Source organism: Herpailurus yagouaroundi, unplaced genomic scaffold (assembly GCF_014898765.1).
Source record: "Herpailurus yagouaroundi ecotype Mexico unplaced genomic scaffold, PumYag 205, whole genome shotgun sequence".
NCBI classification, from domain to species: Eukaryota; Metazoa; Chordata; class Mammalia; order Carnivora; family Felidae; genus Herpailurus; species Herpailurus yagouaroundi.
This window is the reverse complement of record NW_024412436.1, coordinates 7,621,340-7,641,545: the sequence shown is the minus strand read 5'-3', so window position 1 is coordinate 7,641,545 and position 20,206 is coordinate 7,621,340. Positions and strand designations below refer to the sequence as shown.

General features: G+C 39.9%; 1 protein-coding gene across 2 annotated transcripts in view; it reads left to right on the top strand.

Moving 5' to 3' along the window:
- OPN3 (opsin 3) overlaps positions 1-20,206 on the top strand; it is a 51,468-nt gene that overhangs the window by 15,373 nt on the left and 15,889 nt on the right. Inside the window, exons 2-6 of one of the 2 annotated variants that reach the window (XR_005783620.1) lie at positions 2,808-2,987; positions 3,993-4,174; positions 5,904-5,956; positions 6,338-6,485; positions 6,593-6,718. The exons of the other annotated variant lie outside the window; for it this stretch is intronic. The gene's annotated coding sequence lies outside the window, so the exon portion shown is untranslated. The remainder of the gene's footprint in view (positions 1-2,807; positions 2,988-3,992; positions 4,175-5,903; positions 5,957-6,337; positions 6,486-6,592; positions 6,719-20,206) is intronic. 2 annotated transcript variants of the gene reach the window in all.

Genomic DNA, 20,206 nt, shown 5'->3' with positions numbered 1-20,206 from the left:
GAAATGGGAAGATTAGGATTAATTAAAAATATAGTTTAGAGCAGTGGAGCCCCTGGCAGCAGAATTTGGCTAAGTTTTGACAAAGTTATGCTTTTTAGAGTATCTTTTGATCTGAACAACATGTTTATAAGAAATGCAGATGTTACTAGGCTAAAAGGTGAGGAAAAGGAGAAAAAGATTTAAGAAATTTACAGCTTACTGGAAACAAGTCGTGAATTGGTCTTAATATTTATGCATATTTTGAATGTGATAAAGTCGTTTTATGGGGTATATTTTTAGGTTTAAACCCATCAAGATAATTTCACCATCTATAGAACTATACTTTGCCGAATTATTGTGAGGATTAAGTTAGGTAATATGTATGAAATCCTATCCAAAGGAATGCCCCTAGATGACATTAATATATACATTTATTACACTTCCACTCACCATTCCAACTGATACTTTGAATAATTTGACAGAATTAGCATCTGTCAGCTAATTGACATGATAATATGATACTCAGCATCATAGTATATTTAGAAAGTTTAGGATTTAAAGACAAACCAATTAAAAAACAAGTAATTATGAAATAACTACTGGTGGAAAGACTAGCCTGGATGTCAGTATGAAAAAAGAATCGGGCCCACTTTACATATGATAAGGCCATTCATTCCAGATGAATTAAAACGTTGATTATAAAGGTAAAAATAAAAAGACTACAATTCTCATCCCAGCAGTACAAAAAAAACTTTATGGCAGTGAAAAACATTATTGGGAAAGTAGGTGAGATCAACTAAAGAAAAATGAAAAATGGACACCAAACAGGAAGAAAATGAAAAGATTGGGTTAAAAAAAAAAAGCTGCTAGCATTACACATGAATAAAGTGCTTAATGTTTTTTAAAAAGTAGATGCAAATCCATAAGGCTTTCTACTCTTTACTAAGCATATTAATGAAAAGATAGAGTACAAATGAGAAGCTACAAATAAAAGTGAATTCTTGGAATGATAATTCAGATTTAAATAGTATTAAAAATGCAAATTGAAACAACTTTGACCTAGTTTATGCTAATACAGCAAAGCATTTTAAAATTCACGTATCTTCGTGTCAGTAGCATTATTATATTAGTAATTTTTAAAAGAATTATTTAGATGATTACAACAAGAGCTCTGTAACCAATCTTTTTTTGCTAGATCAACTCACTTCGAATAGCATATGCCTAGGGAAGTATTTAAAAGAAAAATAAGCTACTTATACAAAGATATTTCTAGCAATTTCATTCATATGGGTTTAAAAAAACAAGCCCCAAATTGGGAAATGGATGAGCAGATTTTGATGTATTGGTATTGCTGTTGTAGACTGTTATATAGTCATTAAACGATATTGCTATATGTAAAATTGTATGAACAAATGTTAAGTGAGATTCAAAAGTGTTAAATTATTTTATGTACTGATTATATTTATGTAAAAATTTAGGTATCTACATTGAGAAGAATCAGAAGAAAACATGTAATTAATTGGAGTTTAACAATAAGGGGTTCTTTATTTTTTTTCTGTAAAATATTGTGTGCAATACAAATAAAAAATAATTGGTAACGTGGTTTACTGATTTGGTGATAAAGTTACTTTTTTTTTGGAAACTTCTAAAATTCTCCTTCAAATTAAAAAAAAAAAAAAATGTTAAAGTCAAAGGATAATTCCAAACACATGGACAGAATGTTTTACAACTCTTGATGGAAGGGACTTCTTGGTTAGGATGGATTTTGTATCTTTTGTATCTTTTCTTCGTTGCTCAGTATTAAGAAATAAGGTACACTGTGACAATTTTTTTTTTAATGGAAACCCCAGAACCAAGGGTGGAAATAATAGAAATAATATTAAGGCATTCTAGGACATCAATATGAAGACATTAAATACTAAGTTAAGTGTGGACCCAAATCCAAGAATGCCAGGGAACTGAAGGATGGATTTGGATTCACAGACATGGCTAAGCCTCCATCTAAGGAGTTCTCAGGGAGACCAGCTAAGGACAAATCTCAGGGGACTGAGGATGCTACCAGACCCTTTCTTCCTGTCAGCCTGACAGATCCAAAACAAGATGATTGACTTCAACAAACATCAGTCGAATATCAACTATGGGTTATGAATTGACATTACTCTAAGAGTTCAAAATAGAAAAATGGATACGTTCTTTTGTACCTGAGAACCATTCTGTGAGAACATAAAACCTTCTTATCTTAATGAGAATATAAACGTTTTCTATCCATCCTACTCTCCATTATCACTACCACCACTCCCTTCCCCAGAAGAAAAAGAGAAATCTGATTTGAGATGCACAGCATTCCTTTGTAGGGTGCCCAAACCGTTTACTACAGTTGGAAACAAGTAGTTTAAGAGTTAAAAGGTAGATCAGTTAATACTTTCTGAAATCGATTTCAGCTAACATTCAGTTAATTAAGTTTCTGACATTAATCGGAAGTTTTTTTGTGTTGCTCAGGGGAGGGTGTAAAGAGAAGGTACAAGAGATTGGGTCCCAGGAGCCCAGGGCACTGAGAGCCCCGGGAGTCAGAAGTGTAAATAAACCAAAACGATGAAGCAGATCATAAAGTGTCAAGGTCAAGAAATTCTGATTAGGATTATTTTTATTTCCTTCCCCTTGGGCGCACAAACAGAAGTCATTCTCTTACTGCATTAGGGTAGTTGCCTCATCTTTGAAGACTTTAAAATTTTTATTTCAGTATTTTTACCTTCATCATAAAGAGGCATTGCTTCTAGTATAGTTCTTATTCTTTTAACCAATGACCTAATGTATTCACATTTTAACAGCAGGGGATACAATACCGCCAGCTCTCTAAGGCATGAACAAAGAAGCTGATTCAGCTGAAAGAATTGGACTGTAACATGCATATTATGAGAGCAATTCTGCCACGGCACCGGTAGGAACACAGTGCTTTTTTCTCTTGACAACTACATTTTCTTACATGAACCTCAGGACAATTATGTCAGGTAAGAAAGGGCAGGTATTTATACCCATTTTCTAGATAAGACCAGGAGGAATTGAGTGTCTGACCTGGACGCACTTCTAGTAAGTGTTTAGAATCGAAGTCGAACTTGCCAGGTTGCCTGACTCTCAGCAGAGCGGTCTGTCGCATGTAAGAGTGTGTAACACAGAAATCACTATTATAAAAGTGGCTCCTAGAATCTGAGCGTACATTTGTTTTCCAAAAAAAGCAAAAGATCTTCCTATAAATTAAGATTTGTGTCATTAAAGTGGGGAACGATGGGTTGGAAGTGGGTGAAGGGCTAGGATTACTCAAGCTCACGCCCGAAATCAAAGCAGACTGTATCCTGGTACTTATTTCAAGAGCTTCATCTCTCATAGGCAGTGTCTGCTGGTTCCTGCTGTTGTCTCCCTGCTGTTTTTGCTGTTGCTAAATATGTGTTTAACTCTAACACACTCTGAAAAACTAATATGAATAAAGGCATGTCTGCCGTCAGAGGAAACAATGGCTTCAGAAGTTCAGTGTTGACAAAGGTTAATAGGAAGTAAATACCTGTTTGCAGTTGGGTCAGGAGATCCGTCTTTCGGCATGTTCTAGTTTTCAGGAAATAGGAATCCTTGCGGATGTTAGTGCCATGGACTTTATGCCAGTTCTTTTTATTACTCGCCACATAATTAAACCTCTTGAGCACACCATGTCTGTTTGAGACTTGTGTTCCTTTATTTATTCATCCCCTATAGTTAAAAGTAGAAATATTGCTAAGTCAGTATAGGGAAGTGTTATTTTTGCATTATAAGTTAATTTCATCATGATGACAAGTTTAAAGTCTTTATCCTAATTTCAGCGTTTCTATTACCAATTATAAAGAAGAGATTGGGGGGAAATGTACTGCCAAGGAAGAGCAGAGAATCTTGCTTTTAGGCAATTAATGTAATTGTTAATTTCCTAAAATGATTTCAGTGAAGTATTATGGAGAAATGAACTGTATGTCCTTCTGTTCTTTTAACAGTCCCGTTTTCTGACTGCATAACACTATTTTTAATGGCCTCTGTTGAAACAAATACCAACCAGGTGTTTATTAAAAGGAAAAAGCAGAAGGTGGGAAGTCATTTGTCATGGAAGTATAATCTTTGAAGGAAAGTCTGAGTGCAGTGTACCTCCACATTCTCTGCAGTGTCTTGCACCTCACAGGTGGGCAAAAATAGATTTGCTGGTTGGAAAGACCAACTGGCACTTTAAAGCACCTCTTTCCTTCCCTGTCACCCGTTTACGTTCATCACCTCATCCCAGACAGAGGACTCCTGGTGCTAATCTCTGGGGAAATGTATCAGAACCATGGTCTGGGGTCTTTTTATTGGTAGTACAGATCATTAGTTCTATGATAAGCCTACGTGTGTCAATAAAAATACCTAAAAATAGGGAACGTCTTTAATAATCTATAAGATGTTCCACCTAATACCTTTACTAATTTTCTCCCATCAAGGTAGTTATTCTCGAACCTGGGTGATTTTGCCTTTCAGGGGACATTTGGCAATGTCTGGAGACATTTTTGGTTGTTAGAACTAGGAAGGGGGTGCTATTAGCACCTAGTGGGTAGAAGGCAGGGACGCTGCTAAACATTCTTCACAAGACAGCCGGGGGGGGGGGGGCGGGGGGTGGGCGGCCCCAAATGTCAAGTGTGCCAAGGTTGAGAAACTTCATTATAGTCGAGTTTTGAATATCTATAATGAATTTGTTTTTCTTTCTTTTGCCTTTTTTCGTCCACGTCTTCTGACCGGAAGTGCTTCTTCAGCAGGGTCATTGTCAGTGGGAACTGCAGTCCTGGCTGCTCCCCTCTATTCCCCCCCACACCCCTGCCTGCCCCTCTCGATGATCAACAGTGGCTTCCTTCTGAAGCATATGATAACGCAAACTCCAAAGCAAAACTCAGAGAATTAGAGAATATATCTCATCCTGCCCCAATTGTCAGCATAGATTAGAGATTTTGCGGGGTTTTTTTTTAATCGTTACGTCCAGAAATAAAATAATTCTGCAAAAACATTTATAGAAATGCAGGATGATATTTATTTTAGTGTTTTTGTAATATTAACTTATTCTTTTATTTATTTATTTTTTTTTAACTTTTTTTTTTTATTTTTTTTTTCGACGTTTATTTATTTTTGGGACAGAGAGAGACAGAGCATGAACGGGGGAGGGGCAGAGAGAGAGGGAGACACAGAATCGGAAACAGGCTCCAGGCTCCGAGCCATCAGCCCAGAGCCCGACGCGGGGCTCGAACTCCCGGACCGCGAGATCGTGACCTGGCTGAAGTCGGACGCTTAACCGACTGCGCCACCCAGGCGCCCCTAACTTGTTCTTTTAGATGATATCTTTCTATATATTGCAAACAACTACCTCAAAATCAACATAAAATATTTTAATATACTTTTTTTAGAGGGGTGCAGTTCACTTGACAGGCTATAGGCAAATTAATCAAATTACATGTATATAATAATATCTTGTGAGTTTCAGAGAAGCCAATCCAAGACTAAATAAACCACCCATAATTGATTTGTACCCACATTTACACTCACTAATGGTTCACCAAGCAATGAGAGAGTGTAGAGCTTGACATTTTATAAACAGGGGTTAGCAAAACAATACCTAAATTGTAATGGAATGGGTTTGCATTGTTAATGTGGCGAAGAACCTTAACTAAATTACACTGCAAAGAGAAACAGGGTTCAGTACAATGACACATTTATGGAACACTGTCCTCCAGTTTTTCTGCTGGATCCCGGAAATGCAGAGATAGTAACTGTAGCTAACACTGAGCACTTCCTCTATGCCAAGCACTGCTCTAAGTGTTTGCTATATTCCTCTTACTTAATCCTCATAACAGCCCAGTTGGGTACATGCACTTATCATCCCCGTTTTGCAGATGGGGAAACAGATACTGCAAAGACAAAGAACTTGACCAAAACCACACAGCTGGTAAGTGATAGAGCTGGGCTTCAGTGCCAGGGAGTCAGACTCCAGAATGCACAGGTGTAACTGAGATGTGATGTGGGGTTTTCAGAAGGGGTCAGAGCAAGTCCAGGAACAAGTGCCAGGAACTATTCTAATATCTTTATACATATCATCTCATTTTTAAGATAAGGCAGGTATTAACGTTGCCATGTGTAGATGAGAAATCAGGCTTATAATTTCCCCAAAGTTATAGAATTGGGGAATAGTGGAACTCCCATGCCATTAGGGCTGACACTGGTGCACAGCTCACTACTGCATCAATCAGGCTGTGATCACTTCTGTGATATAGGTATGGGTATAGACAACCTTCAATGGATGCACAGAGAATTTATTTTGTCTGACTAGGGAAATCTAGGAAGGCTTCATGGAAGAAAAAGCCAGGGCCCTGAAGATTGAGAAGGATTTCTAAAGGCCATTGTGAAGAGCATTCCACACACGGAGAACAGAGGAAACAGGCATGGGGACAATGAGGTTGCCTGCATGATGTGGAGAGGTGGGGCACAGGGGATAGGGCCCAAAGTATCAATCATGTTGAACCATGATAATTTTCAGTTGTGTTGAATCATACTAATTTCCAGTCTGTGATATTTTCAATACCAGGGGACTTGTATTCAGTGGATAATGAGGAGCCGCTGAAGTTTTTCTAAGTAAAGCTTGTGTTTAAAGGGATACCTGATGGCAATGTGGAGAGAAGCTGGGAAGGTGCAGAGACTCCGCGGATGACTGGTAAAGAGGAGAAATATATGGCCTGGGCAGGGCGGTCAGAGTGCAACAGGCAGAGAAAAACATGGACATAGAAAGAAAGAGAAAAGAGCTGAGAATGACTAAATTTTCAGCATTGGTACTTAATGAGTGGAACACATTTAACCAAAATTGGAAACAGGTTTTGAGGAAAAACAAACGAGTTTGGTTTGGTCGTACAAGGATCAGGAGTAGTTCTGGAAGGTCTTAGAGAGTTTTGTATGCTAGGGCATTTTTGACTTTGTCCTAATGGTATTGCACTTAATGTCATTAAGCAAGGAAATGGGCTGCATCTGGATATGTATGGAGGATGAATCCAAGGGCAGCAGAAATGTAGGAAGGAGACCGGATAGAAGGCTACGGAAAGAGACGATGAGAGTCTGAACCAAGGTCATAGCAGTTAGGACAGAGGACAGACTTGAGAACAACTGGGGACATTAAATCAGCATGACTCAGTGATTGGTTGTGAATGCTTTGAGGAAGCAAGAGAAATCAGAAGACAGTCGAGAAGGAACTGGTAGATAGGGACGTGTTGGGAATGTAAACATGGCACTCGGCTGGGTTTGATGTGGTTACTCCTGCTCCTGGATTAGTTCCTGGTGGGGAAGATTCCTCTTCTAGGATTCTTGGGTATACATTGTTTTTTGTCTGTGTGTTTTTGTTTTTGTTTGTTTTTGTTTTGTTTGTTTTTTTTTTTTTTCTCCTGGGCTTGTTAAGCCTCAAGGGTGTGAGTCAGAGGCTGCCAGTACCTTGATTACCAGAGAGCCCATCCAAGACTTAGGCCACATAGAGAGCAAGCAAGCCAATGATGGGAGGAGAGAGGCAGCACTCTGATGAATGATTTCAGACCCCAAGTTTACATGGTTCATGTTCTGTTTCTATTGGACAATGTGCCTGCAGCCAGTGCCACTTTAGACTTCCCAGTTATATAAAATATCCAGTTTTTTTTTCCCCTAAAGGAAAAAAAAGTGACATAGAAATAGGAAATGAGGTAGGAGAGGTGTTATAAAAGCCAAGGGGAATTTCAAAAAGAGCCTGGTCTAAGGTGTTGGTATTACAAAAAGGTTGGGTATACTAATGTTTTAGCATTAATCAATTGATTTAAATTGATAACATTTATCAGTTGATTATCAGTTGATAAAATTCTAGAACAATGGCTTTAAACTGAAGAGTATTTATGAATCAAATGGGAACATCTCTAAACTACAGATTACCAGGCACCACTCCCTCATTCTGGGTTGGTGAGTATACAGAGGACAACTGTAATTGATTGATGGGTGGGTAGTGGGTTGTCATGCCTTGTGACATAAATAAGTGGGAATAAAATAAGTATCTGATGATACAATGGTATTTAGTTGGATACAATGGGATTTAATGTTTCTTCTGGTGCATATTTTGGCAAGTTGTATTAAAAGCATTAAAATTTTGTCCATCATCTTACCCAACAATTATATTGCCAAGAATTTATCCTAACGAGGTAATCATAGATGTATGGAAATATATAGCTGATAGATTATAATGTCCATGACTAATGCTTATTAGGTGTGTACTACATGCCAAGTATTGTTATAAGTGCTTTATGCATATTAACTCTTAATCTTTATCCCAACACTGTGAGGCAGTTAGATACTATTACCCCATTATTCAGTTAAAGAGAGTTAAGCCCCAGAAGATTAATTTGTTCAACGCTTCATACGAAGTGGAGGATATAAGACTGAAACCCTTGATGGTTATGTTGTACTGTCTCTCCTCACAGAATTGTTAGGATAGTCAAAAATTGAAAGTAATCTAAAGATATGCAGTGTGATACCTAAGAGAGCAGATGTCTCAGAAATCAACATACCAGCAAGCAAATCATTCAGGACTCAGACTCTGGAAACACTCTTGACCTCCTCTTGCCCCTGAAGATTATCAGAACAAATCCCATCATACCTCACGTCCTTGCTGAGACCAGTTGGTGCCAAAAGGGAAAGGCTCTCCGGTCAGTGACGACCCGAATCTTTATGGACCGGTGTGTTTCTCCATCTGATCCAATCCTGAGCTCCCGCCACGTGTGCTCAGCCTCTCCTCATGAGCACCAAATTCTCTTGTATCTTCAGCCTCTTCCCTGCACATCTTCTCTGTTTCCTTACTTTTCCTTAATGCTGGCAGCCCCCATGGACCCTGGTTTCCCACCACCAAGCAGAAACTGCCCTCCACCCCCGCTGCCGCAATGCCTTATTATAACGTTGCTAAGTGAACATTGTTAAATAGAATAGAGGGTGCTGGATGGTGAGTTGGGGTTCAACAACAGACCACAAGAGAAGCTGAGATAGTTTATTACTCATAGGTCCTGGAGGAAGCACATGACGTACCTTGAGGGGTCACAGAGGGAGATCAAGGCAGGGTGCTGGCAGGGAGAGGCAGGACCCTAGCACATATGCCTTTATTAGGGTCCATGGGCAGAGCGCTTTGGGGTTCCCCAGTCAAGGCAAGATGGGTCAATTCAAACCAGAAAGAGTGTGGTGTGGGTATGCTACACAAAGGTCTTATCTGAGGCAGGCAGGGAGGGGAGACTGTTGCTTGCAAGGGCTGTTGGGAAAGTCACATGAGGAACTTCTGTCTGTAGGCTACTTCCTGGGGCGAGGGTGCATGAGGGGCTGCTGTGAAAGTCCCTGAAGGCTGTTTGGCCAAACAAAGTGGATGCTGAGGCAGCAATAGCATGGAGTAGCTTAGCTGAACTCTTGACATACCCCATAGACCTCAGGGCCGGGGAGTAGAGAAGGTGACCCACTGAGTATCCCTGTGGCTTCCAAAGCATTAACTCCCTCATTTCCCTGTGAAACCTTTTGCTCCCTCTACACTCGCCCTCAGTGAGGCTGCCAAATGGAACTCAGCTGTCACACAGAAGGGCAGGGGGTGTAAAGCTTAGGCTATTGGCTCATATTCAGAGTCTTCTCTCCCACTCCCAGACCATCCCCACCAGTGTACCGTCTAGCCACCAACCCAGCTGCCTCTTGACTTGTGACCACCCCGTTCTGTTCTTTGTTTAAAGAGCCTGTCTTCTGATTGCCTCCCACTTGCTACCTCCATATCCTCAAGGAATTTTATTCATTTTGTAAATTATTTAAAACTTTTTAAATACAGAAAAGTGCAAAGGGTGTGATAAAGTGCCCATATATCTGCCACCCGCAGTGGACAGAGATGAACCTTCCTGATTTTATTTTAACCTATCTTTAAAGAATTAAAAATTACAGATAACATTTACATCTCTGTATTTCTCTCTTTAGTTCAACCCACCTGCTCCCTCCTAGAGGTCACTGCAGACATGAATGTCACATGAAGCCAAGCAGTGCTTCCGTTCTTTTGCTCACAATTTATTCACCCACTTCCCTTTTTTGATGGACCTTGGGCTATTTCCTGTTTTTCACTATAACATAATAAATGGTGCCTCAAAGTACATCCTAGTTACATCTTCTACTCAATGTACAAGAGTTTCTCTAGATCTGTGCTGTTCAACATGGTAACACTACTCTGTGCCTCTTGAGTGCTTGAAATGTCACTAGTCTACACTGAGATAACACACCAGATTGTGAAGATTTAGTATGAAAAAAAATACAAAATATTTCATGAATTAGTTTATGTTGATAACAAATTGAAATATTTTAAATATGTTGGGTTAAATAAAATGTTATCAAAATTAATTTTATCTGTTTCTCTTTGCTTTATAAAATGTGGCCACTAAAAGACTTAAATAATATATGGCTCACATACTTCTATTGAACAGCACTGCTCTAGGGCATATAAGTAAATTTGGAACTGGTGGGCATGGGTAAATTTTCAAATGGGTTTTTTTTAATTATCTTTCAGTCCCACCCCTTTATATAAACCCCCCCCCCCCCAAGTTTCTTGGTGATCTTTTCTCTCTCTGAGCTCCTATGGCACATAGGTCTGAATGTCTCATTTGGAATTTCAAATATACAATTTTGTATTTTGGTTTGTCTTTCTGTGCTGCCTTTTCCCCTTCACATCAGGGACCATATATGATGACTTTGCTTTCCCAGCAGTAAGCTCAGAGCCCCACATGTTTAGAGCAACTTAAATGTTTAAGGAAGATTTAGACGCTCCTGGCATGGTACCTGTCTGCTTTTAAGCTGTGACTTGTCCTGGAATAATTTTATCTTATTTGCCTAAAATATGCCTCAAGTTTCTTATGCATACAGGATTTACTCTACTCTCCCTACTATGAGAAAATTGCCTAGGAAGTAACATTAGTCTTTACTCTGCTTCCCTTTCTGTGAAGAAACTGCTGTTGATATCTTTCCAACACACTTCTCACTTCTAATGGGTTCTGGAGTCTCGGTAACTGGCTAGGCCAGGGCAGGCTTCACGTGTACAAGGCCATTTAGTTGGGTTTATAAAAGCTCCTTTCCAAATGACATCACCTTCAGCTACTTTCCTGTTATGTTACATCTGGTTCTATTAAACATGGCAGTGGGGCAGCTTATACAGAACTGCAAAACGCAAGGGCAGACAGGAATTAAGCTAGAGGTGAGTAAACTATGATGAAACTTAAAGCTGTCGATACTACATAGACAAGGTCCCCTCCCTCAGAGCTGGAGCTTTGTGAGTGACGCAGCCTTCGGTATCCCTGTGGGATTCCATTTTGTGAAATGAAGTACTAGTTTCTTGTGTTCCTCCACTGGTGTTGAGTCTATGAAGGAAAACCTGGGAAATGAGCTAATAGCCACAGAGAGATTATATTAAAGGAGATTTGATTTTAATCTAGACCTACCATTCCCAAAGTCGGTCAGAATCATCAGGGGGGTCTCTTAAACATGCAGATACTTGGGTTGCATTCCAGGCCTCCTAAAGCAGAATCTTCATGGGCAGGGCCTTGGAACCGACGTTTAAACAACTTCTCCAGGAGATTCATTTGTGGCTATTTCAAGAGCTGGCATTTGGAGTCACTCTTCCTACCAAGGGAGACAGACTCAGATGTAGAAGGTTTTAAATTAAACATCAAGGGAGAATCCATATGAAGCCCAATCTGACAATGTGGGAGAGAAGGTGGAAACAGTAGCATACGAATGGGTCTGGAAATCAGCTCCACTGCAGCACCTGCTAGCTTTGAGTTGTGGCCTTAGCCAGAATACTTGTAAATCTTTCTTTAGCTTTTTTCCACTTGATATTCCCAGCTCAGGATGACTCACAAGAAAATGATCTTTTCTTGCCTATCCAAACTGTTCCACAGTAGTCACAGATAGGTTTTACCTTACATGCCCACCTCCTGAATGTGCCTTTTCTTTCTTTATTTTAATATTTATTTATTTATTTTGAGACAGAGCAAGTGTGAGCAGGGGAGGGGCAAAGGGTGAGGGGGAGAGAGAGAATCCCAAGCAGGCTCCACGCTGTCAGCCCAGAGCCTAATGCGGGCTTAATACCATGAACTGTGAGATCATGACCTCAGCCAAAATCAAGAGTCGGGTACTTAACTGACTGAGCCACCCAGGCACCCTTCAAATGTGCCTTTTAAACCTCAAGCATTGTGTCCCAGCATTGCACGGCCCAGGGGACACAGCAATTATATTTGTCCTTAACACATTCTGCCAAGCTTGTTATCTTTTGTAACCATTCTCCTTTTATAGTCCTTAGGTATCTCATAGCACACTTTTTAGTTGATTAGTTACTTAACACACACACACACACACACACACACACACACACACACACTTAAAGCTGAGTGTGTTGTATTCATCCTTGAGAGAAAAGTGACACTGGTCATTGGCTGTATTTCAGTACTCTCCATTTGCATCAGCAACAAGGTGATAGAAAATGATTTTGAAATGGAAGCAGGGTGTTACCACCTGCTGTAAAACCTAAACTCTGAGAGCCCTTTGAGGGTTTGGTAAATTGTGAATAACTGAATTAAGATTTCATTCTGTATTTCTCAGATTTCCTCATATTTTAATTTGCTCTTCTGGGCTATCTCAGATTTTCATATCTTGGTGCCGGATTCATAATCCAGGAAGGAGTACTTAAAAACTAGAATCTTCGTTGCATGCAGGGGGTCACATGGCTATCCCACAATTCATTCATGTGTTGAATTTTTCCATAGAGTTAACATAAGACTTCATGCTGCTTTATTGATCACAACCAACTCACTTAGTCAAATCTTTCTGAGGAAAATCTGAATAGACCTCTGGACTAGCAGTCAGTTGAATTTTTCCATAGAGTTAACATAAGACTTCATGCTGCTTTATTGATCACAACTAACTCACTTAGTCAAACCTTTCTGAGGAAAATCTGAATAGACCTCTGGACTAGCAGTCAGAAGAGGTGGGCTCTCATCCAAGCAAGATGTTATTTGTCTTATGACCTTAGGCTCATCCCAAATCCCAGCCCCCTTTCTCACACCCTAACCAAATGAGGACATGAGCCTTGCCTCACAGGTCTGTGAAGAACTGATGATAAACATACATGGGGCAGTACTTTGAAAATTATAAGACACCATATGAAATTGGTGTTATAATTTGTTATTGTCACTGGAGAACAAGAGATGACAAATCTAACAGGAATACCACTTGACTTTATGATATCCATAAAAATGAATATTTTGTAGGGACTTTTTAATAGTCAGAAGTATCAAGTGATGACTGTTGAATAGTGGGTTGAGTTGAGATCGGGATCCCTTAGGAAAAATAGCAGAGAGATGGTTTGGTTTTTTGTTCTTCTATATATTGCTATATATATGCTATATTCCATAAGAAATATTTTCCTTTTCTTTGAAATCTGACTGTGACTGTTGCTAAGCGTCATTTCACATTAGTGTTTGCTTACCTACAGGGGTGCCTGTGTTTACTCCAGTGTTTTTATTCTTTATTTGAGAAGAAATATGGCCATATATACATAACTTTTATCATCAAAAAATATAATAATCTCTTGTTAACCATTGCAGAAGCGAGGAAGGATGCCAAGACACAAAAGACATGATCCCTATGTCTGAGGTGTTTACAAGTTAACTGGAAGATAAGACATGAGAACATAGAATGGTGACCACAATACAGGACACAGTAAACAGCAACCATGAATGTACACTCTGTGCCGTGCATGAGCAGGGTATAGTATGCACTAAGGAAGTTAAAAATAGTGAAAGAATAGGTGGGGTAGGTAGTGGAAAAAATAATCAGAGTTCCTTGAATGCCAGTACATTAAGCAGAGGGAGCTTTGCAGGTCATTATGCCAGAGGGGAGATTACGAAGGTTGTAAGATTATTACTACAAGATCCCCCCAAATAATGCCTAAGGCAAAACATATGGACTAATAATTTATAGAGGAGTATATATCCAGGAAATCAAGAATGAGAGAGTCAAGGAAGAGGCAAGGAAAAAAGGATTCCAAATATCAAAGGATGCACCACTGGGCTGCCCATAACTTCCCCTAAAACAGCTGATTGCTTCATCCTGCGGGACATCTTTAGAGAGGCTGTATGAAGCTAGCACACCTTGAAATAACCCATGGAATGGGTAGGGGGTGCAAGCAATTTAATCACTGGCCCCTTCTTGTCTGTTGACTCATACGGTGCCATTATGCTCCATGAGGTACTAACAACCCCTTGCCTCTGGGCTGGGCTAACTGGGTCAGAGCAGCAGTGGGGGAAGCCAGAGCCTCTGTGTGTCCAGTCCAGTGAGGGCAAAGGTGCACAGAGGCCTGTGGTTGCTATAGCAGCAGCAGCAGCAGCAGCAGCACCAGCTGAGGTGTGACTGTAGTCAGAACTCCCATTTCTGGGGAGTGAGGCAGATAGTCACGGCCCATATTGGAGAATGGGGGCTTGTGAGCTGGGTCAAGGAAATCTGGGAGGACACATAAACCAAGTCCAGCCTCTAACTGGTATTTTGTGCAAGAGAGACGATGAGTCTGGACAAAGGGAAAAAATTGATCAGTTAGGAGTAGAGTCAGAGCAATCACTTGTGGGATGTGAGCCTGCCTGAGAATAGTGAGAGGTAGGAAGCACGGAGATAAGTTTAGAGATTTTTCAGAAGTAAAGCCTTCTGTCAGTTTGAAATGGAAACGCGAGCTAGAGGAAAGAGGAGAAGCGGAAGTCTTAACAAGTCTACATGTTCCTAACATGGACCAGAAGAGGCAAGGTCCCGTCAGAGGAGCGTTCTCTGATGCAGCTTTCCTGGGTAGGTTGCAGCGGATTATCATAAGATCGAGATTGCCGTGTTCAAGAAGTCATTTTGATTAAGTGGTAAAAATAATGTGTGCTTCCCATTTTACTTGTGATAGCCATTCCCATTCTATGAGTGCAGTTAAATTGGGATCAGAATTTAGAATCGAATTTTTAGAATTTAGAATACCGCAATTCCTGACAGATTCTTCCATTGGACTGTTTTATGTTGTCACTCTTTCAGACCGCAGAGCACTTACTTTATATCCAAACTGTCCTTTTGCACTGGACCTGTACACACTGGTCATAATGGGTATTTGGGGGGTCTGTTAGTGTAATGATTATCCATTTTTTCCCCAGTGTGAGCTATCTTCTTCAATATCTTCCCCCGGCAAACAGACATAAATATAGAGTAAGTTCTAATGAGAGCATATCCCAAGATGGAGCTCTCCCCTCTCCCCAAAACAAACCCTAAAACCGTCAAATCAGAGACAAGGTAAACAGTCTAAAACTGGGCTATCTTTCCAAATGGAGCAATAGGAAGACAAGGAGCCAAGTTTGAAGCCCAAGAAGGTGAGGCGGAGGTGGTGATATTGAAAGAATCAAAGATAACTTTGGGGAGATGAGCTTGGGATGATTTCCAAGCTACTGTGCAGATGCCAAGGTAGCCTCGGTGGAGGGACACACATGATAGACAAACTCTCCTGTATTTTGCCAACAACATCAACAACTATTTGCTCCTGCCTCCCCTGTGAAAAATCACTAGATTTAATGGGAGCGAAAATGCACTCCCTTGAAATACCAGTGAAGGCAGCATGAGCAAGGACAACTGAGACGATAGTGCAGACGCGATCAACTGCAGACATCGTCAACTCTGAGAAGTTGACCCACAGACCCCAGGCTGAGGGACGCCTGGTGGAATCCCTCGCTTTTGAGGATGCACTGACCCTTGTGTTTGGGGGATTCCCAGTTCTTTTTTTTTCCTTTTTTAAATTTTTTCCAAGCTTTTCTTTATTCTTTTTTTTTTTTTTTGGTCTCAGTTCCATTTGTGTGTGTGTGTGTGTGTGTGTGTGTGTGTGTGTGTGTGTTTAAATAATTTCTTTTTCTTTTTTTTAAGTATGAAATTTATTGTCAAATTGGTTTCCATACAACACCCAGTGCTCATCCCAACATGTGGCCTCCTCAATGCCCATCACCCACCTTCCCCTCCCTCCCACCCCCATCAACCCTTAGTTTATTCTCAGTTTTTAAGACTTTCTTATGGTCCCAGTTCTTAATGCACAACAAGCATATGGTGGCTGGATTTCCACATGGCAGTCAACACAAAATCTCTGTTTAAACTGCTTACCTGAAATCATAACTTTTTAACCCACAGAGCTGTAACCTTCATGATATGCTTGATTTCTTTGAAACTGAGTCTGTGTACTGACCCTGAAGAACAGTAAATTTGTCTTGGGAACAAACAATTGAAAAATGCAGTTTGAAAAAGGGAGGGAAACAGAGATGGAAGAAGGAATTATTAACTACAACGAAGTTTCGTCCTTAATAGACAGCTGATGAATGCCTAAAATATGTGTACTAAAGACCCTGCATCATTTGGGTGTTTCTAAGAACTGCTTTTATTGATCAAATGGAAACTGGGGTTTCCAATGGTTGGGGATCTATTCAAATTAGCATGGTCATCTCTAATTTCCTTTACATTCTTCAGCTTAAAAACTTGAGTTTAAAAAATTACCTTTTTAATATCAAATGTAGACAAGATTGCAGAACATATGTAGTAGGTAACACATGGATTATATATGCTTTCTCTAGTGTCTACTATACTGGTATAAATTTTTGGTAATTACCAAAGGGATTTAGAAAATGAGATAGCACAGTGTGGACTTTGAAAGCGTATTGATTTGAGTCTTGGCTCTATTTTTTTATTAGTTTGAGACCTGGGCAAGTTATTTAACTCATTTTTACCTGAGTTTCCCCTACAGAATGGGGATGATAATAATTCCCACATGTCTTACAGAACTGTGAGGATTAAATCAGGTACTGTCCTAAGCAGACAGACTGCTTAACAGTACCTGATGCCCAGGAAGTACGCCCAATATGTTACCTGGGTGAAATTACCTGTTAATTAAGTAAAAGGGAGCAAGAAAGCTTACTCAACCAAGCAATGTAAAGATTTCAAAGAAGAATTCATTACTTGCCTAAGAGAATAAGCTTTTTCAGGCATATTAAATATATTGTTTTCCTTATTTAATGTTCAAATAAGTGGAGGTCACTAATTAATGAAGTAGTATCTTTATTAAGCAACTTCAAAGAGTTTTGTTTCCATTACTACATGTATGAAAGTAATTAAGCTGCATATTTAGAAATTTTCTGCAAATCATTACATGTTTTTGAATGAACAAAATTAGGATTTTCATTGGTTGGAGAAAATGTACACACAGTTAGTTTGCAAGATTTTACTGTATGATCTGTAAGATTTTACCTGCTACAAGGTAGGTTTAATAGTTGTCTCGTTTTATAGGTAGAGAATTCGAAACACAGACCATTGAGTGATTTGTTCAAAATCACCCAGAAAACCCACAGTGAAGTGCATTATCCCCTGATCATCTTCCTTCCCAGATCCATCTCATCCATTTTCCTTCCAAATCAGTGCTACACCAACCATTCATTCACCCGAACCAGTAACCCAAGACTTGTCCTGATTCTTCATTCATTCCCACAGTCTGAAGAGATTCACATCCCTGAAATTTATTGACCTTCCTTGTCACTCCTTCCCCAGTGTCTCTGCATCAGTTCCACTCCTCATCACCAGAATGGTGTGTCTCCGGTAAGTTTCCCAATAGCCAGACTTGTCCCTCCCCACAATCCTTTTTCCACATCTCATCCAGAAGGGACCTTACAGAAGGAAAATCTGCAAAAGCAAAACCAAAAGAAAGTAAAACAAAATTCTCTGAAATAGTAATAATAGTATAGTGATGTAAGAGAACAAAAACATTGCAATGCCTCCCTGGAGTCCTCAGGTTATATCCCAAACTCCTTTCATGACATTCAAGGGTCTTCCTGGGAGAGTCCCTCGTCTTTCATTTCTCTCTTTCTAGAACTCTCTGCTTCTACCATATTGAGTTATTTGCAGAAACCCAAATTGTGCAAATTTCCTCAGGTCTTCATGTGTTTACAGAAGCTGTTACCCTTTTCCTGGAATAGGATTGACAGTCCTTTCCCCTCTAATCCCTTCTTACTTGCCTGGTTAAAATGTACTTGATCCACAAGACTCAGTGCCTTCTTCCCAGAGGAAATCTAAACTGGAGAGTCTCTGTATTATTGGATTTGTAGTTTCTCCTTATGCTCCCTTCTCTGGAGTGTGAGCTCCTTGATGACATAGACCATGTCCTATTAACTTTTTAATCTAACAGGTATTAACAGATCTGGAGTCAGGTCCAGTCACTATATCTTCTATGCACTTATTCTATTTAGTGCATGACAGAGTCTAGACCACTGAACTATAAATAAGCGATTCAATGTGGACATCTAGTGGCCAAAGTGGGAGAATGACTGTTCTTGAGTATTTGTGTGAATTGTTAATTTACTCATATTTTTTAAACATTTATTTATTTTTGAGATAGAAAGAGCAGGGGAGGGGCAGACATAGGAAAAGAGAAAGAATCCTAAGCAGGGTCTGCACTGTCAGCACAGAGCCCGAAGCAGGGCTCGAACTCATGAACTGTGAGATTAGGACATGAGCCAAGATCGAGGGTTGGCCACTTAACCACCTGAGCCATCCCGGTGCCTGTATGTCCTCATATATTTAAGCTCTAGAGCTCTTCTGACTGTTTCTGTTCCTTGTGTCCAATTTCTACCACTTAATTTTCCCCCTAGATACTCAACTATTCAATAATAATAGTAATACCTTATATATTACCATCTTACTAAATACAGTCATATTCTCACTTAATACACATACAAACACACTCATGATGAGACAGCATTTTGGTACTATTATTTCTATTTTACTGTAAGCAAATCGAGGTTCATAGATGTTAATTTTCCCAGAGTGATACGTATTTATGTATGGAAACTGAAGTTGAATCCAAGACTGGCCTCAGAAACATTCATCTCTTATAGAATTTATCATTCTATTGTTTCTTTCTTTCATAATTTATCTTTGCCCATTTCCTAGCATAGTGCCTGGTATATTGCACGTGCATGATATTGGCCTGTTGATAAATGTTGTAAGTGAATGCATTGTCATCAAGTTATATCACAAAGAACTTGACTTGACTCAAGCTAATGCGCAGAGTTAACCCTTGGATACCTCTTTTCGTTTCCACGCTTTTTGTATGCTATATCCTTGGCCTTGAAATATCCTCACTCTTGTCAACTTGATAAACTCTCTTTCACTCATCAATTCAAATATCGCTTTCACTTAAACCCTCCTCAGTATTTCCATAGGCAGAGATACGCTCTTCCTCAACTGCATCCTCCTGCTTGCAGACACAGTTCTGGTTTAGTGCTTACCGCATTCCTGAAATTACTACTTTACATGTCTGTCTTCTCCTCAGGCTGTGAGATCTCTGGCAGCATTTCAGGTAGAGGGAACAGTGGTGTCAAAGCAGCCAGTTTTGAATGTGGCTGGCAGTTTGAGGCATGCCGAGGATTAAGGCGAGTCTCCATAATATGACAACGAGATTAGTTTGTATAGACTTCTGTCTTCAAATTGAAGTATACATGCTGCTTGCGATATGGCAACTCTTTTAAAAATTTTTTTAGTGTTTATTTTTGAGTGAGAGATAGAGCATGAGTGGGGAGGGGCTGAGAGACGTGGGACAGAGGATCAGAAGTGGGCTCTGTGCTGACAGCAAGAAGCCCAATGTGGGGTTCAATTTCATAAACCGTGAGATCATGACCTGAGCTGAAGTCAGACTCTTAATGGACTGAGCCACCCAGGAGCCCCGATAGCAACTCTTTCTAATGGCAAGGGCAGTTTTAAGAGAATCAACTTCGAAATTCTCAACTTTAATTTGTATTAGAAACCAGCTCCCTGTGATCCAGACCCTCCCATCTCCCATTTTCCATCCCCCATCTCCCACTTCACACCGAAAGATAAACCCCTCGCCCATCCCAACTCTTATGGTGGAAAATTACCAGGGAGAGGTGAAAGGAAATTCCAGGATGGCAAACAAAGGGACAATTTAAAATATTGATGAAGAACTAGAGGAAGTGAATGACCACTTAGGTGGTTTCCAATTTTATGCGTTATATTTATTTATTTATTTATTTGAGAGAGAGAGAGAGAGAGAGAGAGAGAGAGAGAGAGAGAGAGAGAG